The sequence below is a fragment of the Benincasa hispida genome, unplaced genomic scaffold, assembly GCF_009727055.1.
Source record: "Benincasa hispida cultivar B227 unplaced genomic scaffold, ASM972705v1 Contig318, whole genome shotgun sequence".
Lineage (NCBI taxonomy): Eukaryota > Viridiplantae > Streptophyta > Magnoliopsida > Cucurbitales > Cucurbitaceae > Benincasa > Benincasa hispida.
Genome location: NW_024064796.1, coordinates 451020 through 470066, shown reverse-complemented (window position 1 = coordinate 470066; position 19047 = coordinate 451020).

Here is a 19047-nt window from a genome sequence, read left to right as displayed (position 1 = left end):
AGAGAGCGAGAGTAAAGAGAGCGAGATTCTTAGCGAGACAGTAGGAAAGAGCGGGAGCGGGAGCGGGAGCGAGAGCAAGAGCGGGAGCGAGAGCGAGAGGGAGAGCGAGGCCAGCGAAAGCGAGAGCGCGACCGAGACCAGCAAGAGCGAGAGCGCGACCAGCGACAGCGACAGTGAGAGCGGAAGTCGCGAGAGCCAAACCAGCGAGAAAGCTAGAGAGAGCGAGATTCTAAGAACAAAGAGAGCGAGATTTGGACAGAAGCGTGGATTATGCGTTGAATTTGGCCACGATCTTATAGATTATACATAGAAAAACCCTAAAATTGAATACAAACAAAGAATGATGACGTAAGGGCAAACGTTAGCCAAGATTAGGTGTCTTATTGAGAGAAATCCTTAAACCCTAAGTAATTCTAAAGAAGCCACCTGTAGGATGATTTGTCACACTGAGAAGAACTGAAAACTACTATAAATAGGACCCTTTGCCGAAGATATAACCCATTCTCAAACAAATCTCAGTAACAAAGAATCGTGTGAAAGAGTAAGTGTGAGTGAGGAAGTTCTAGGAGGCTAAAAGAGAAAAAGCTCGGGTAAGGTGCTGCCCAAATTTCCTTTTAGTTTAAAAAGGGAAAGCTCTACTGATCAAATCATAAAGAATAATAAGGAATAATTATATCACCGTCAAGGTAAGTAGTTTATCTCACCCTCTCTTTAAATGTTCTATGGTAGTGTACCTCTATTATGTTGCATGGTTATGTTCATTGTTATATTGCATTACATGTTTAGAACACGTTTCTCTACAAGGGCCCCCATGCATGATGATTGTTCACGATTACGTTAAAATCAAGTTTTAATTAGGTGTAAGTTATGCTTCCAGTCTAATCTTACGTTTATGTTAATTGTTGATGTTGGATGCGATTCTGGCCCTACTAACTGCATGACCCGCTAATCATCAGATGGGTTAGTTTCTTCTTAAGTCCTCATCTTCCTATCGGGGCGGAGAAATTTATGGGCTGGCAGGGTATGTATGGTTGCACCCCTCTAGTCCAATATTATGTTTATGCTAATGGTTGATGTTGGATACGACTCTGGCCCTACTGACTGCATGACCCGCTAATCATCAGATGGGTTAGTTTTCGCTTAAGTCCTCATCTTCCTATCAGGATGGAGAGATTTATGTTGGAAGCATAACCGACCACCACATGTTATTATACGTTTTCGGTCCCGAGCATATGTTTTCATGACATGTTGCTTGTGATTGTGCATTTGGTCACTACCCTACGTGAGAACTACTTACTGGGTATATTATATACTTATCCTATATTTTTACAGACTTTGTAGGTAAGGATACACTGTAGATAGCAGAATTGGACGTCGCTCAAATGGCCAACCAACAAACTCACTATCATAGGTATATGCATTTTGTACCACCATGCTAATGTTTTATGGATCCTGGTGTTGATAAATAAACTTTTTATATAGCTTTTCTATCTAATTAATAAAATTTTGATATGTTCTTTGAAATTTTAACCAAAACTCATCTCATGATAGAAAAGTCGAAGTATGCATGTCGTAGCGGTCGGATCATAATGTGTAAGGATCCGGACGTTACAGATCATCTAAACGATCGTGTAAGAAAGGGTAAGCAATCGTCTAAACGATCGTGTAGGAAAAGGGTGAGAGATCGTCTAAACGATCATGTAGGAAAAACTTTGTGATCATCTATACAGTCATTTAGTAAATATCAATAGCTAAACGATCGCTTAGGAAAAGGTAAACAATTATTTAGTAATCGGTAAGCGATCGATTAGCAATATTGTATATATAAGCAATTGTGCAGGCACTATCGTATATGCACTGATTTTCTGAGCGATAACACTCTCTTTAACACAATGTCCGTGCATCTCATGCTTAACACACCATCAACTATTTATGCATCTCAAAGTGATCTTCAATACACTCATACGTTATTAGAACAGAAGAGACATCGTCCCATTTCCTTTATAACTGTCCAATGAATGTGATCTCATCATATTCATAGCATATAAATTAATATCATATATTAATTATAATATTTTTCTCTACTAGATATAAATCATATTTATATGCAATTTCCTCCAAATTAATGTATCTCACACAAAAAGTTAATGATATCATATTTCATTAACTTGTTCAATTATATCATATATAATCAAACTCCCTCTTGTCAATTCGAACATTTCAAACTGACCTAAAAACTGACTCTCAACTTGTATCTAAGCTACCAAGGGGACGTTATGGACCTATAGCTCAAAGCTCCAATGGTACGTGAATTCTTTAGTCATGATATCCACAATCCGTTAAGTGCCAGGGATTCCACAAAAGACCGACAGTTGAACTCTTCTTGTCATAGATATATTTCTATGTCCATTGGATATAACCAATCATCAGTATCATGACCCTTCACAGATGCTCATAATTACAACATGCCAATTTACTATTTTGTCCCTGTAATTCATCTTCCTCCTTAAGTACCACTGGTCCCTCTAATGAACAATACAACATAGTCCTACTATGTGTGAACACCTCTCAAGCCATGAGAAGATGTGTGGCACCACATCGTTCAAGCCCCGGAATCAACCTTTAAGAGAGCAATTTATCTACTTACCGCTACTTTGGGGAAGGAGTGAACATCTTATGAAGTTGAGTTCCCAGCTCCTAAATCAGACGAATCCCCAAAATGGTAGGTTTCAGTCGGCACTCTGGCCACTTTCACCCATGCAAATCAAAGAACCGCCCTCAATAGAAGGAGTACCAAAATCACTCAGGATTGAGGTCATGTTACCTATGGTCATCATAGTGAAGTGAAGTCTCAATCATGAATGGAGTTATATGACAAGACATTAACACTTCGAGGTCAGGTCTTATACAAATTCTTTGTATAGGACGCCCTGTGACAAGTCACAACATTTGTAATAGTTCCACAAAGGTGGTCGCGTCTGTAGTGTTACCAAGATAAGGTTTCCCTCATATATCCATATACTACAGACTATTTTTGTTGTCACTTAAGATATGATCTACTTGTATGTCATTATATACATGCTTAAGTTACATATAGACAACCAGGCATATTAAGTTTATTGGTTTGTGGTAAAATAAAAAATATTTAAATGTGCAAAGTCGAGAGGTGAAGTAAATATCATATATATTATACATCATAAGTGTTCGTGAAAGTTGTTTACAAACTACAGGACACGAGACTTTAGGACACAAACCCCAACAATCTCTCACTTGTCCTAAAGCGAAGTGGGGAGTATAGTAAATAGGTACAAAACAATAAACTAGGGCATAAAAACCCACTGCAACAAAATCTCCCACTTGCCTTAGTCCAACCGCGGGTAGTCTCATAGACCCATGTTCTGAAGGTGACCATCAAACATTGTAGCCTTGAGAGTGTTCGTAAACGGATCAGAGAAGTTTTGCTTTGAGGCGAACTTCATGACGATCACGTCTCTTTAATGTACTATCTCACGGATCAAATGATACTTTTGCTCTATGTGTTTGCCACGCTTATGACTCCTGGGCTCCTTGGAGTTCTCCACAACACCACTATTGTCACAGTAAAGAGTGATGGGCCTAGACATATCTGGAACAACTTCCAGCTTTGTCAAGAACTTTCTGAGGCAAACGACCTCTTTAGCAGCTTCACAAGCTGCAATGTACTCGACCTCCATCGTGGAGTCGGCGATGTGCCCCTGCTTAGTGTTCTACCACACTACAACTCCTCCATTAAGAGTAAATTTTGACCCTGAAGTGGATTTTCGAGAGTCCTTATCAGTTTGAAAGTTAGAATCCGTGTATCCAGTAAGGATCAAATCCTTAGACCCATACACGAGCATGTAGTCTTTCATTCTCCGAAGATACATAAGGATGTCCTTAACTGCGGTCTAATGACCCTAGCCTTCGTTAGACTGATACCTACTAACTATTCCCATAGAAAAGCAGATGTTTGGCCTAGTGCAGAGCATCACATACATTAAACTACCAAGGGTAGATGCATATGGGACCTGTCTCATGTCCTCAACCTATTGAGGAGTTTTAGGACACATGTCCTTAGACAAAGTGACTCCATACCTGAATGGTAGTAGGACCTTTTCGGAGTTCTGGATCGAGTACTTGAGCATGATTTTGTCAAAATATGATGCCTGAGACAGCGCTAGTACTTTGTTCTTATGACCCCAAAAGATTTTTATACCCAGAACAAACTGAGCCTCTCCCAAATCTTTCATTATGAATTGGGTCGCTAGCCAGTTCTTAACTGTAGTCAGTAGACCTATATCATTCCTAATGAGTAATATATCGTCTACATACAATACTAAGAAAACTATTGAATTGTTGACTATTTTCTTGTAAACACAAGGTTCATCAACGTTTTGGTAAAAGCCATACAATTTGATCGCAGCATCAAACCAAATATTTCAAGATCGAGACGCCTGCTTCAGCTCATAAATGGACCGATTCAGTTTACAAATTTTTGTTCTTGACCTTTGGCAATGAATCCTTCGGGTTGCACCATGTAAATAGTCTCCTCAAGATTTCCATTCAGAAAAGCCGCCTTGACGTCCATTTTCCAAATCTCATAATTATAATAAGTTGCAATGGACAGGAGGATGCGGATCAACTTTAACATGGTAATCGGTTAGAACGTCTCCTCATAGTTGATTTCCTCCACCTGAGTATAACCCTTTGTTATAAGTCGAGCCTTGAAGCTTTGCGCCTTCCCATCAGCACCCCGTTTGTGCTTGTACATCCATTTATAACCTATAGGTCTTACCCCCATCAGGCTGATCTACGAGATTCCAACCGAGTTGAAGTACATCGACTCCATCTCCAGATTCATTGCTTTGACCAATTCATCCTGGTCAACATCCTCCATTGCCTTTTTATAGGACAACAGACCTTCAACGTCACAATTTGTCACCATAGCTAGGATTTCAATGAAAGCCAAATAGCGATCAGGCGGGTTCGTAACCCTCACACTACGTCGAGGTTTCCTCAACTCTTGAGGTGGAGCCGACCTACCAGATGAACTATCATCAATAACTCTGGTTGATGAAGTAGGTCCTTCAACAACTCTTGTTGAAGTTTCAGTAGTTTGGTCCTTCAACAACTCTTGTTGAAGTTTCAGTAGTTTCTTTGGAAAACTCACTTAACACGACTTTACTACGTGGATTGTGCTCCCTGATATGATCCTCCTCTAGAAATGTAGTGTTTATGGAAACAAACACCTTGTTTTCAAATGGATCATAAAAGTAACCTCCTCGTGTGCCTTTGGTGTAGCCTACAAAGACACACTGATGGAAAAATAGGCATGCACAGCGGAAATGAGGAACAATTTTACTCTAATTTCATAAATTAAACATACAACCCTAAATCAATTAATTAAGGTTTTTTTGTTAAATCTTACCTTTGAAGCTCCCGAAACTCTTTTATCTCCACTCGAACACGAATTGGACAACCACTAGAGTTGATCTACTATCCTTTGGACTCAGAACCGGGTTGTTGGACCCGATGGATGAAGAACCCGAGAGAGAAAAAGAGATGGAAATAGAAGAATGAATTTTAGGTTGGCTTTGGGTTTTTTTTTTCAGCCCAATTTTTTTAAAATCTAATTTTTGCAAAATGTCAAAAGTTTTTAATCCATATTGAAAGCCCATATTTATAGAAAAGAGTCATGCAAAAATTGCATGAACCTGATTCATAAAAACCCAACACCTAGAATCTACTATCTAAGTGGGCTTAATGTCTCCACTATAAGCCAACATCTAGCCCGCTATTTTGTTAGGGGAATTATCCAACAAAAGTTTGAATTTTCCACTAACTTCAGTCAAAGGGCAAACTAGTCATTTTGTCAAATCAAACTTTGATCGAAAAGTCAACACTTTGACTTTTTATGATTTTTTCCATGTTCACTAATTTTGAACTCCCAAGCATGAATCCGCATTCCTCGAAATTCAAATCACATTTTAATATAATGTTGGTCAAAGTTTGACTTTTCAGAGTCAAAAGTCAACTCTTTGACTTTTTACATCTTTGATCATTTCAATTATTTCCAAGCTTCCGAATATGAACGTATTCATATTCTTGATATTTAAATCACATTTAAATATTAAAGTTGTATCTTTAAACTAAATAAAAAAAAAACTGACCATTATATCATATATACTTATCGGTTTCTTTCTCTTCACCTAATTCAAACAATGCGAATTATTCTATCATACTGTTCTAAGTTTATTCCATATGAGCTCGTAGGGGAACTTAATAGACCTATAGATCATGGGCTCCAATGATCCGAGATTAGATAGCTAAACTCTCTAGATGGAGTTAATCAACATTCGTTAACTCACGGGTCATTCCACTATAGTCCCGTAGTTGTACTCCCCTCATTATAGCTATATTTGTGTCCATATGATATAACCATGATTAGTAATCTAATCTTTCACAGGTTGTTCATAATCTCGGCTAGGTCATAAAAACCGTTTTACCCCCAAGACTACATCTTATTCCTTAAGTTCCACCGATCCTCTAATGAACAATTAGTTTAAAGTCCAACCTATAAACCGAACCTCTCTCGGGCCAAGGAGAGGGTGAGGCCCCTTGTTCAAGACGTGGATTCAGTACTAAAGGGACAACCTATCTACTATCCCTATAATAGATAGGAGTTAATTCCATCTTGCACCCTATGTTTCCAGCTATCCACCTAATCTTACCCCTGAAATGGGAGGCTTGTAGGGCCAGTGATAATGAGTTGCCCTCACCTATGCAGATCTAAGGATAATTCCGAGTGAACAAGATTTCATAGTTAGCTCATGATTAAGATTAAGTTACCTAGGTCATCAATTAACGAAATAGTCAGTTTTATACATTAAACGACATTTAGAACGTAAAAAGTGATTATTTCATGGTTCAGTCTTATGTAAACTCTTTACATAGGATACCCCCATTTTCGTGTCTCCACATGAACGGTTTAGGATCACATCGTTTGTACTAACTACAAAATGGGCCGTATCCATAGTGTCCCCAGAATAAGGCGCCCAACTTTATTCATATACTATAGATCATTTTGGCTATATATTTGAACTTGATCCACATTTATGTCATTACATAAAGTTCAAACATAAACTTAATAGCCTCCAAACCTTAGTTTATTGGATTCATTAATATAGAATTTAAATTTACTAAATATTTTCAATAATAGCTTTATTGAACAAGAATATGATATTACAAACTACGAGTTTTAGGATATAAAATCCAACAAACTCCCACTTGGACTAAAACTCCTAGTAGGATCAATCGATACTGAATTTAACTGTGAGAAATTAATATTACATATGAGTACAATAAACATATGAATACAATAAACTAGGACATTCACGCCCAACATAATCTCTCACTTGTCCTAGTTTAGAAACACCGTAGACCTAAACTCTGTAGGTGACCCTAAAAAACTTTATCCGTGTGGGTTTTTGTAAAAGGATCAGCAATGTTTTGCTTAGAAGTTATTTAGGTCACTACAATGTCACCATGGTGTACGCCCAAATAAGGTGGTACTTGCGTTCGATGTGCTTTTCCCGTTTATGGCTTCGAGGTTCTTTTGAATTTGCAACTGCACCGCTGTTGTCACAATACAAGGTGATGAGTAGATGCATATTTGGAACAACTTCCAAATCTGTCAAGAATTTCCTCAGCCATACTGCTTCTTTTGCTGCTTCACAAGCAGCTACGTATTTAGCTTCCATTGTGGAGTCAGCTATATAGGTCTATTTTATGCTTCTCCACACTACTGCTCTTCCGTTAAGAGTGAACACTAATCCAGATGTAAACTTTCTAGCATATTTATTAGTTTGGAAGTCAGAGTCAGTGTATCCAGTAAGGATCAGATCTTCAGCACTATACACGAGCATGTAGTCCCTAGTAATCCTGAGATATTTTAAGATGTTCTTAACGGCAGTCTAATGATGATGTCCAGGATTAGACTTGTACCTACTAACGATCCCTATTAAGTAGCATATGTTAGGTCTAGTACATAACATTGCATACAGCAGGCTTCCAACAGCAGAAGCCTAGGGAATATTTCTCATATCCTCAACTTCTTGAGGTGTCTTAGGATATTGTTCATTTTACAGATGAATTCCATGTCTGAAAGGCAACGGACCCTTTTTGGAATTCTGCATTTTATATCCAGACAAAATTTTGTCCATATAAGATGCTTGAGACATGGCTAGTGTCTTGTTCATGCGATTCCGAACAATTTGGATCCCAAGAATATACTGCGCATTTCCTAAATCTTTCATTTGGAATTGTGTATCTAGCCATTGCTTGACGTCAGTAAGATATCCTACATCGTTCCCAATGAGTAGAATATCATCGACATATAAAACTAAGAACGCTATAGTAGAATTGACGATCTTCTTGTAAATACAAGGCTTGTCAACATTCTGTTCAAAGGCATAAGATTTGATCGCAGTATCAAATCTTATATTCTATGATCTAGAAGCTTGTTTCAACCCATAAATGGATTTTTGAAGCTTACAAACCTTTTTTTCTTGGCCTAAGTTGGGTTGTGATGGTAGTGAGTGGAAAACCAAGTGGAACAAAGGCCTACTATGTGTTAATGGCACTATGCGTTGAACATCCAAGGGTTGTGGACGCATATGAAAGATGAGCTCACATAGAGGACGTCATCAAACATGTATCTTCTTGGGAAGAAACCTTAAGCCTTAAGGATTTGAGGTGGTTGCATAAGAAGACATGCAAATTGAAGCCCATGTGTTGGCTATGTACAAGAAGGACACTTACATTGCGTTGGTCAAAAGTGTTGGTAGTGTGAGGAAGAAACACTTGGACATGCAGCCAAGTAGAAGGTGTCGACCTTGGAGAGTGTTTGGATGCCTATAAATGGAGCCAAGGACTTCTTTTTCAGATCAAAATTCAAAAAGACATTAAAAAGAGTGGGAGAGCTGAGTAAACATTGAATTGAGAGCAAAATCCATGCGTTGATCATAGAATTTCAAAGAGGACGCAGTGGACAGTGAAGTCTGGAAAACAACATCAAATTGGGACGAAGAGTTCTCCTAAAATATTTCTGCGTTTGGAGTGATTTTAAAGCCACCTGAAAGCTCTGAAAGTCTAGTTTTCAGAATAGTGCTTTTGGAGAAAAATATCTAAGCGATCGGGTGGAAACGGAGAAAAGAGCAGAGCAGGCAGGCTGTCAGGTAAACTTGGGCCAGTCTTGAAGATTTTGTGATTCCGGCCAAACCACAAGGTGTTATGAGCTCAGATTTTAGGGTAGGCTTCCTGAGATATTTTAGAATATGTTTTTAGAAGAAAGTATTTCGAAATAAGGCTTAGAACTATGAGTAATCTGAGTGTTAAATTGAATGTAGATTCTAGGGTTGTAAAGCGAGCCCGAGGTAAACAAGGAACTTCTAGAGAGAAAGGTTCCTAAGTGATCAAGGCGAGTGACTAAAATATTTAAAATGTTGTAAAGAAAGAATATTTTAAATAATATTATTCTCATGCCAGCTAGTTTTACAAAGTGATTTCCAAGCAAACCATGAGTTATGTTTTAAACGCATGCATGTGTGCGAAGTTTGTTGAAAAGCTATTTATATATGTTAAATATACCCAGCATGTGTTAGTATCTTTAAAGCCATGATTTAATATGTGTTATACTTTACATGCTTTAAAGAGAAAGTCATTTATGACTAGTTTTACTTAAAACGCAATACCGAAGGACATTTGAGAAGGTATCCGCCCAACTAGATACCAAAGGACATTTGAGAAGGTATCTAACCAACTTGGTACTGAAGGATGTTTGAGAAGGTACCAAACTAACTTGATACTGAAGGACATTTGAGAAGGTATCCTAGTAGCTCGATACTGAAGGACATTTGAGAAGGTATCTGAGCAGAAGTACCTAAGGTATTGTGGTACTTAGTATGGCCACGTGCACGTAGGTAGGTAGAGTCAGAGATTGAGCAAAAGAGTTCTCTCTTGACTAGCAGTTGGTGTTGGGATTATTTTAACAATAGCAGGGTTATTCTCAACTAAGAAACAGTTTTAATGTTTTATGATTAAAATAGCTTTATATGTTCTATGCTTGGAAAATATTTATACTACAGTACAAGGTAACTGTAGAAGCTTATATTTCAGTTTAAACTCTTTATTGAGACTTTTGCATGAGAATTAGTTATCTTTCTTGAGTCACTCACTGGGCTAGTAAGCTCACCCCATTTTCAAATGTTTTCCTTTCCCCCAGGTAGCAGTCAAATCCTCAGGAGATAGCTCTGCATCTGCTCTGCCACTAAAGGATAAAGATATTGTAACCTGTCTGTTAGGTGGTTATTCTAAATATTGTACACATGTTACTGTTGTTCATATAGGGACTAGGGTTTTGGGCTTTGGGACTTGTGAATCTAGTGTTGTAATTACTCTACACTTGTTATGTTTCTGAATTAATAAATTTTTGGCCTAAAGACATTCTGCTGTATATGAGTTATATCTTGGTATCAGAGTTATTCCGTAAGAGTAATTAGGCAGTAAGTGTCAACAAAAGGGTTGATAACTGCTGCAGTCATGCCCTCTCCTAGGATAAGAGGATGGTCTGGGGTAGGGTGTGACAGCTTGGTATCATAGCATAAGTTTCTAGGAAGGTTAAAGAGTTAGTTGATACCAGCTTGGGAAAAGGTTGAGTTGAAAGTTTGAGTTTATGCTAGCTTAGTATTAAAGCATAAGATTATGCTGTCAAGTGGTAAGCCTGGTAACTCTTCAGGGAACACATCTAAGAATTCTTGTACCATAGGTACATCCTCAGGTCTCAGTTTCTTATCATGTGAAATTGCTATATAGGCTAAATAGGCTTTGCATCCTTTACTCAACAGCTTCCTAGCCTTCACTTCTGATATTAAACTTCCTGGAAGTATTCTTTTACTTCCTACCAGGGTTATCTCTTTTCACCTGGTTTCCAAAACACTATTTCACTTTTAAAGAAATCCATAGTGGCATAGTGTTTACTTAGGAAATCCATACCTAGGATAATATCACACTATAGTAATTCTAATGGAATCAAGTCAATCCATAAATTATGATTTCCAACAATTATTTCACAATTCATGTAATACTCATGTACAACTAGAGTATCTCCTACAGGCATAGAGATAAACAAATCATCATTCATACGCTCAGGCATTCTATCTATATGTATTGCACACATGCTAGATATGAATGAGTATGTAGCACCGGGATCAAATAATACATAAGCGGAGTGGTTACATAAAGTTATCATACCAGTTATGACATCTGGAGCCTCTTCCGCTTCCTTGTGTCATAGCGTATACTTTACCCTACTGCTGCAGATGTTGCTGTTGTTGTTGGGGTCGTCCAGCTACCCCCTTTCTGCTTAGCTACACCAGATCCTTCACCTCTAATTCTGGTCACTCTAGGCTGGGTAACTTCTCTTTGCTCACTTTGTGGTCCATGACCTAGCTGAGGACAATCTCTCTTGAAATGCCCAACTTGTCTGCACTAGAAGTACACATTACTGTTTCCATAACATATTCCTGTATGGGGTCTACAACAGTTTACAAAGTGGTTTTCTCCTTGTACTACCTACTGACTCGCTAGCACGACCCAAATTTACCACTCTATCCAGCTGCATGTCTTGACCTTTTCCGACCTGAGCTTTGTTGGCTCATGTCTCCAAAATTCCTCATACCCGAATGTCCATAGAACGGTACTCTAAATCTCTTACTTCCCGTTTCTCTAGGCATTCTAAACTGTCCTTCACCTGACTAGAGTATAGATTCCCTCACTACACTCTGCTCTACTTGGATAGCGGTCTCAACTAACGGAGTAAAATTCACCCAATTAGATGTAGAGGTAACAGGTGTACGTATTTTCCTTCTTAGGCTATTCTCAAATCTTCTACACCTCTCATTCTCTTCTACGATGACCAGAAGGGCATAATGAGATAACTCAATAAATCTTTGCTCATACTCAGTAACCATCATCATTCCCTGAGTTAGCCTAAAGAGTTCCTCCCTCTTTGCTTCTTTAATAGAAGTAGGGTAGTATTTATCTTCAAATACTTGTTTGAACTAAGACCAAGTCATTGTTTCCAAACTACCTCTTCTAGCCTCTATTACTTTCCACCACTTCCCAACCCCTTTTTGTAGTAACAAAGCCGCTAACTCGACCATACGATCCTCAGGGCATCTCATAACCTGAAAACACTTCTCAATCAAGTCCAACCAGATCTCTGCATCTACTGGATCTGTGGCTCCATCGAACGTTGTGGCTCCTAAAGCTTTCAACCTTTCGACGCCGAATTTCTTTTCTGGATCATTTTGAATCGATCTTATACTCACCGTCAATCTTTGAGTGATTCTATCAAACACTCAATCCTCCATTTTGGGTTCTACATCTACTCTTGGTGTACTAGATTCGTTTGCAAAAGTTGCTTCCTGCTCTACTGAGTCTCTAACTCTTTTCCCCTTCGGATCTGGGTCCCGTCTAACTTCAAGACCTTCGCTGTTAGGGTCAACATTCCTCTCCTCAGTCTGCTTAATCTGCTTGCCACTTCTCGTCAGCATCTTTGCCTAATTATTAGGTACACATGTTAGGGACTTATCTATGGGACTTAATCTAATGCATGAACTCTCTCTTTCACCCAATACCTTATACTTTAATACTAAGCTAGCAAATGTAGAGCTATCTTCAGAGGATTTGACCGCTACCTGGGGGGAAGAAAACATTTGAAAACAGGGTGAGCTTGCGCCTAGTGTGTGACTTAAGAAAGATGATTGATTCTCATGCAAAATCTCAATAAAGAGTTTAACTGAAATATAAGCTTCTACAGTACTTATACTGCAAACATTTTTCCATGCATAGAACATATAAAGCTGTTTTAATCATAAAACAATAAAACTATTTCTCAGTTGAGGATAACCCTACTGTGGGTAAAAACAATTCCAACACCAACTACTAGTCAAGTTAGAATCCTTTTGCTCCATCTCTAACTCTACCTACATGCACATGGCCATACTAAGTATCGTCATACCTTAGGTACTTCTATTCAGATACCTTCTCAAACATCCTTCAGTATCTGGTTTGTTTGGTACCTTCTCAAACGTCCTTCAATACCAATAGATACCTTCTCAAATGTCCTTCAGTATCTAGTTGGGCGAATACCTTCTCAAATTTCCTTTGGTATCGCGTTTTAAGTAAAACTAGTCATAAATGACTTTCTCTTTAAAGCATGTAAAGTATAACACATATAAAAACATGGCTTTAAAGGTACTAACGCATGCTACACATATAAATAGTTTTTTAACGAACTTCTCACTCATGCATGCGTTTAAAACATAATTCATATCTTGCTAGGAAATCACTTTGTAAAACTAGTTGGCATGAGAATATTCTTCTTTAAAACATACTTTCTATAATACGTTGTGATCAAACATTTAAGCAAATGTCTTAGTCAAAATGTTTTAGCCACTCACCTTGATTGCTTAGGAGCTTTTCACTCTAGTAACTCCCTTTTCTACCTCGGGCTCCCTTTTCACCGTAGATTCCATATTCAAATTACAGCTCAATTTACTCATAGTTCTAATCTTATTTTGAGATACTTCCTTCTACAAAAATATTTTAAAATGTCTCGTGAAGCTTACCCTAAAATTTGAGCTTAGAACTTCTCGTGGTTTGGGCAAAATAACAGAATCTTCAAGACTGACCCAGACTGATTCGATAGCCAGACCCTTCTATCTTATTCTCTGTTTCCAGCCCGATCCCTTCGAGCTTTTCTTCCGGCAGCCCTACCTTGAAAACAAGACTGTCAGAGATTTCAGGTGGCTTTGGAATCACCCCAGATGCACGAGTAAATTGGGAGAACTCCTCGTTTCAAGTTCATGCGTCCTCTTCAAACCTCACTATCCAATGGGTCCTCTATATCTAACGCATGGATTTGGCTTCAACACAAGGTTTGCTCCACTCTCCCACTCTTTTATTGTAATTTTGAGTTGTGATCTAAAAAAATGAAGTCTTTTGGCTCTATTTATAGGCATCCAAACCTTCTCTGGAGTTGACACCACCTATTTGGCTGCATGGCCAAGTGTCTCCTTCTCTCCCATCAACGCAATGCTACCATCATCAGTTATCAGTTCCACCGCACCATGTGGGAATATTTCTTTAATAATGAAGGATCTGGACAAGAGTCATTTTCATTTTCCCAGGAAGAGCCACAGTATTGAGTTGAAGAGTAAGATCTTTTGCTCGACTTGGAGGTTCTTACCACATATGCATTTGTCATGCCAGCGCTTGGTGCACTCCTTATAAATATTCGCATTCTCATATAAGTTGATCATCCATTCTTTTAGCTTGACCAGCTGCATTTTTTGCACTTCTCGTGCTTTCTTTAAATCAAAATTCAGCTTTCTTTACCACCCACGGTGCCTTCTACTCTAGTTCCAAAGGCAAATGACATGCTTTACCAAATACGAAAGGTTTGACTCTTGTCTATCTAACCTTGAAAAAGTATTGAAGAGATACGTGGCAACAAATCTTGTTTTGAACTGGGAAAAATGCCACTTTATGGTTGAAGAAGGAATAGTTATGGGTCACAAAATCTCTAAAGCTGGATTGGAAATTGATCAGTCAAAGATTGACACAATTTCCCAGTTACCCCCACCAGTGAACGTAAAAACACTTATGAGCTTTTTGGGACACGCTGGGTTTTATGGAAAATTTATTCGCAACTTCTCCCAGATCGCAAGGCCCCTAAGTGCATTCAATGAAGCTGACCGAGATCATAATTTTGATGATGCATGCACTAAAGCATTCAACACGTTGAAAGATGAGCTCATCTCTGCACTTATTTTGATTGTGCCAGATTGGACGCAACCATTTGCGTTGATGTGCGATGCTAGTGGATATGTTGTGGGTGCAGTTTTGAGTCAGCACAAGGACAAGGTATTGCATCCTATTTATTATGCAAGTAAAACATTGAATGATGTGCAGGAGAACTATACAACCATAAAGAAGGAAATGCTTGCAGTGGTGTTTGCACTGGAGAAATTTCGACAGTACTTAATCGGAACTACTGTTATGGTCTATACAGATCACTATGCGATCAATTATTTGATGACAAAGAAGGATGCAAAACCAAGGCTTATATGGTGGGTGTGGCTCCTGAAAGGCACCGAGAACCAAGTCGCCGATCATTTGTCAAGATTCGAGAATTGCGAGGTTCAAGGGACAGAAAAAGATATTGAGGAAATATTCCTCGATGAACTGCTGATGGCAGTAGACATTAATGTTCCTTGGTATGCGGACATAGTAAACTTCATCGTTTACGGTCAAATACCAGTTCACTATATTTACTAGCAGAAGAAAAAGCTAAGACATGATGCCAAATTTTATTTATGGGACGATCCATTCCTATATTGACTCGGACCTGATAATATATTACGTCGATGCATTCCTGAAAGCGAAGTCAAGCACATTTTAGAGCTATGCCATGAGTTCCCATATGGAGGACATTTTGGGGGGCAGCGGACCGCAGCAAAGGTCCTACAGTGTGGTACTTCTGGCCAACATTGTTCAAGGATGCCCATGCCTATGTTGTGCAATGCGACAGATGTCAGAGAATGGGGAATATGTCTAAAAGAAATGAAATGCCGCCGACGTCAATCTTAGAAGTTGAATTATTTGATGTTTGGGGAATTGACTTCATGAGCCCGTTTCCACCATCAGAAGGTCATCACTATATTCTTGTCGCGATTGACTATGTATCAAAATGGGTTAAGGCCATCGCATGTGCCAAGAATGATGCAACCACAATGGCGAAGTTTCTGATGAAGAACATTTTGCTCGATATGGGACGCCACAGGCCTTAATCCGTGATAAGGGTTCCCACTTTATCAACCGTATAATTGCCAACCTGTTGACTAAATTCAATGTCAGCCATCGAGTTGCGACTGCGTATCACCCACAGACTAATGGGCAGGCGAAAATTTCTAACAGAGAGATCAAAACTATTCTGGCGAAGGTAGTCAATAAGACACCAATTGGCATGTCCCCGTACACCCTGGTCTTTTGAAAAGCTTGTCATCTGCCGCTCGAGTTGGAACATAAGGCAATGTAGGCATGTAAAAAGCCAAACTTTGATTTAGCAAGTGCAGGGAAATTTCGGAAGCTGCAATTGAATCAGCTGGTCGAATGGCAACGGGACGCCTATGAAAATGCCAAGAGCTTTAAGGAGAAAACCAAGAAGTGGCATGACAACCGCATAAACGACCGGACATTCACCGAAGGTCAACAGGTATTATTAGTTAACGCTCGTTTGCGATTGTTCCCAGGAAAGTTGAAGTTCCGCTGGTTTGGGCCATTCCGAATCAAGACAATCTTTCCTCACGGCATAGTAGAACTAAAAACTTTAGATGGGAACAATGCATTTAAAGTTAATGATCAACGGATTAAGCCTTACTATTGAGGTGACTTCGAACGATGCAGACACCATTGACTTGGGCAAGCAGGCTTAAACCGCTTGTGGGGGAACCGATTGTGGTAATTCTGAAACATCTGACAATCAGCATCCCTATCTATGTTTACATGATTTCTCTCTAGTTTTCTTTACCACCTTCTAAATTCCGCTATTTACTACTCATTAGAATTAGTCTTTAATGCTTTCTGTGTTTCCTTTCAATATACTTTCATATGCATTCTATTCCTTAGATTTAGTAGCGCCGTTCATAAACTTTTGTGAATGATTGGATGAATCATTAAACAACAAAGTCCTTTTCGACTTGCATTTTAGATGAAGTAAAAAGAAAAATAAATACTGGTATGAAACGTGATGTTGGGTGCATTGTGTATTAACACGAGTCACTTTGCGTCTATTACACCCAAATGCATTGCGTTGAGGGGTGTGTTGCACGCGTATGTACTTTTTGCCCATTCTTAGCTAGATGCACTATGTTGAGGTATCCTCCAGAAATGTATTTAGTTAAGGGGCGTGTTGTGGGAGTACATGCGTGTTGCCCATCCTCGGCAAAAATATATTTGCGAAAAATGGAAACGCAGTGTTAATTTTGATCGTGCACTCGTCTGAATAAAATTCGAAAAGATAACAACTCAATTCTTTGATTCTTGTATAGGCACAAATTTTGTATTGCGTTAATTTGTAATTATTTATATACTTTGTTAATATTCAATACAATGAGTACATATTCACTCCACTTTTTGCCTGTGCCTTTCTTTTTATCATCCTTTGTCAATATTTGCAATGTTCTTAATCTTTTACTTTTGTGTTCTTCATTGCATTGCTATGATGTAATATATGTTTATACTTAGAAACATTTCCCATACTTTGTAAATTCTAACCAACACTTAGTTAATTCTTAGTTTAGCAGTACTTTACCTTTTATCTTTCAAAGTTCTGCTCAAACCTTCTTTTTGAAATTTTTCTTCTAAGTGTTTGTCTAGTCTATCTAAAAAATGCAATAAGAACCTTGCTCATCTTTAAATTTGGGGGTGGAGAAGGTCTGAGCAGATAAGATCATGAATATGCAGTATTTAAGAAAATGCGTTACTTTTCTGTTAAAAAAAAAAACTTTGTATGCAAAACTCCAATGTCAGCGCAAGGGAAATCCTAAAAAAAAAATGTTCCTAACCTGATAAGAGTTTAGTTGTGAAAGGAGTCTACTCGTAGTTGGATGTTCGTATGACACCCATAGAAGCAAGCCAAAACGAAGGTAGGTTTCCAAGAGCAACGCAGTATAAAAGAAAAAATAACGAAATAAAATATATAATAAAATAATGCAAGAGACAACTCCTCTGAATATCATGAGTTAAAGTTGAGATTGGCACACAACCGTAGTTGAATGTTTGCATGACACCCGTGGGGACAGGCCAAAACGAAGAGCGTAACCATGACCAACTGTCTCTAGTAAATGATGCAAAAGTTTTTAACACTGTATGTAGATATCTCATGTTGTTTTTACAAAGAAGAGATAAACATTCTATTTTTTTAAAAAACTAGAAAAGCATCTTTGAGCAGAATTTTGTTATATAGAAGAATAAAGTAGGCTTGTTAAGAATTAGCAAGGATAGGAAGAAATTTTTATGTCAAGAAATGTGCCTAAGTGTAACATTCGAAGAAACCAATTGATGCAGAAATATAGGATAGGAATTGTGCTTTATTGCCTTGTAGAAGATATGCTTGAGGACAAGCATATATCTAAATTTGGGGGTGTAATAACTTGTAGAAATATAAGTTATCTATACTGCCTTATCTTGATATCGCGACCGAAAGAGAATAAATATGCGCCAAATTGTATGAATATTAGCTTAGAAATACAATAATTCTGAATTATCACAATTACACCCACTAACATCATTAAGATGGAAGAAAAGGAGATTTCTACTCTATTTTGCAAGAAACCAAGACACTGCTTGCGATTAAGGCTAAAGACAAACTGATCAACGCATCTCTGTCACATTGTGTCCACCAATTAACAATGAAAAAAAGATTAACGCAATGACGGCGCAATGCGATAGTCAATCCAGAGCTAACTTGCAACCGCATGCGGTAATAAAAACAACACCGCATGCGAACACTCGATCGAAAGATGCAGTTGAGCAACACAAATGCGGAGGATTGTGCCACGTGTATACCTAACAGTAGTGCAGATTTGACGGTCTGATTGCATAACAGAAGGAATAATTTCCCTTAATCTTCAAAATTTCCACAACAACAAGTGGGGACCACAAGGCCGAAGTCAAAGATCTTCACATATAAATACCCCTAGAATTCACAAAAAAAGAGACTACTTGATACGGGGTTAATTCCTGCTATTATATTGAGAACAAGGCTGAGCTGAGTGTTAAACTGAAGAAATCTAGGAAGAAGAAGAGACAAGGCCGAGAGGTGAGTCTCAGTGTTAATATGCCAGATCTCCGCCGCGAAGATCTATACTTAGATCCTTGCTACCGGTTGAGCAAGCCTGAGAG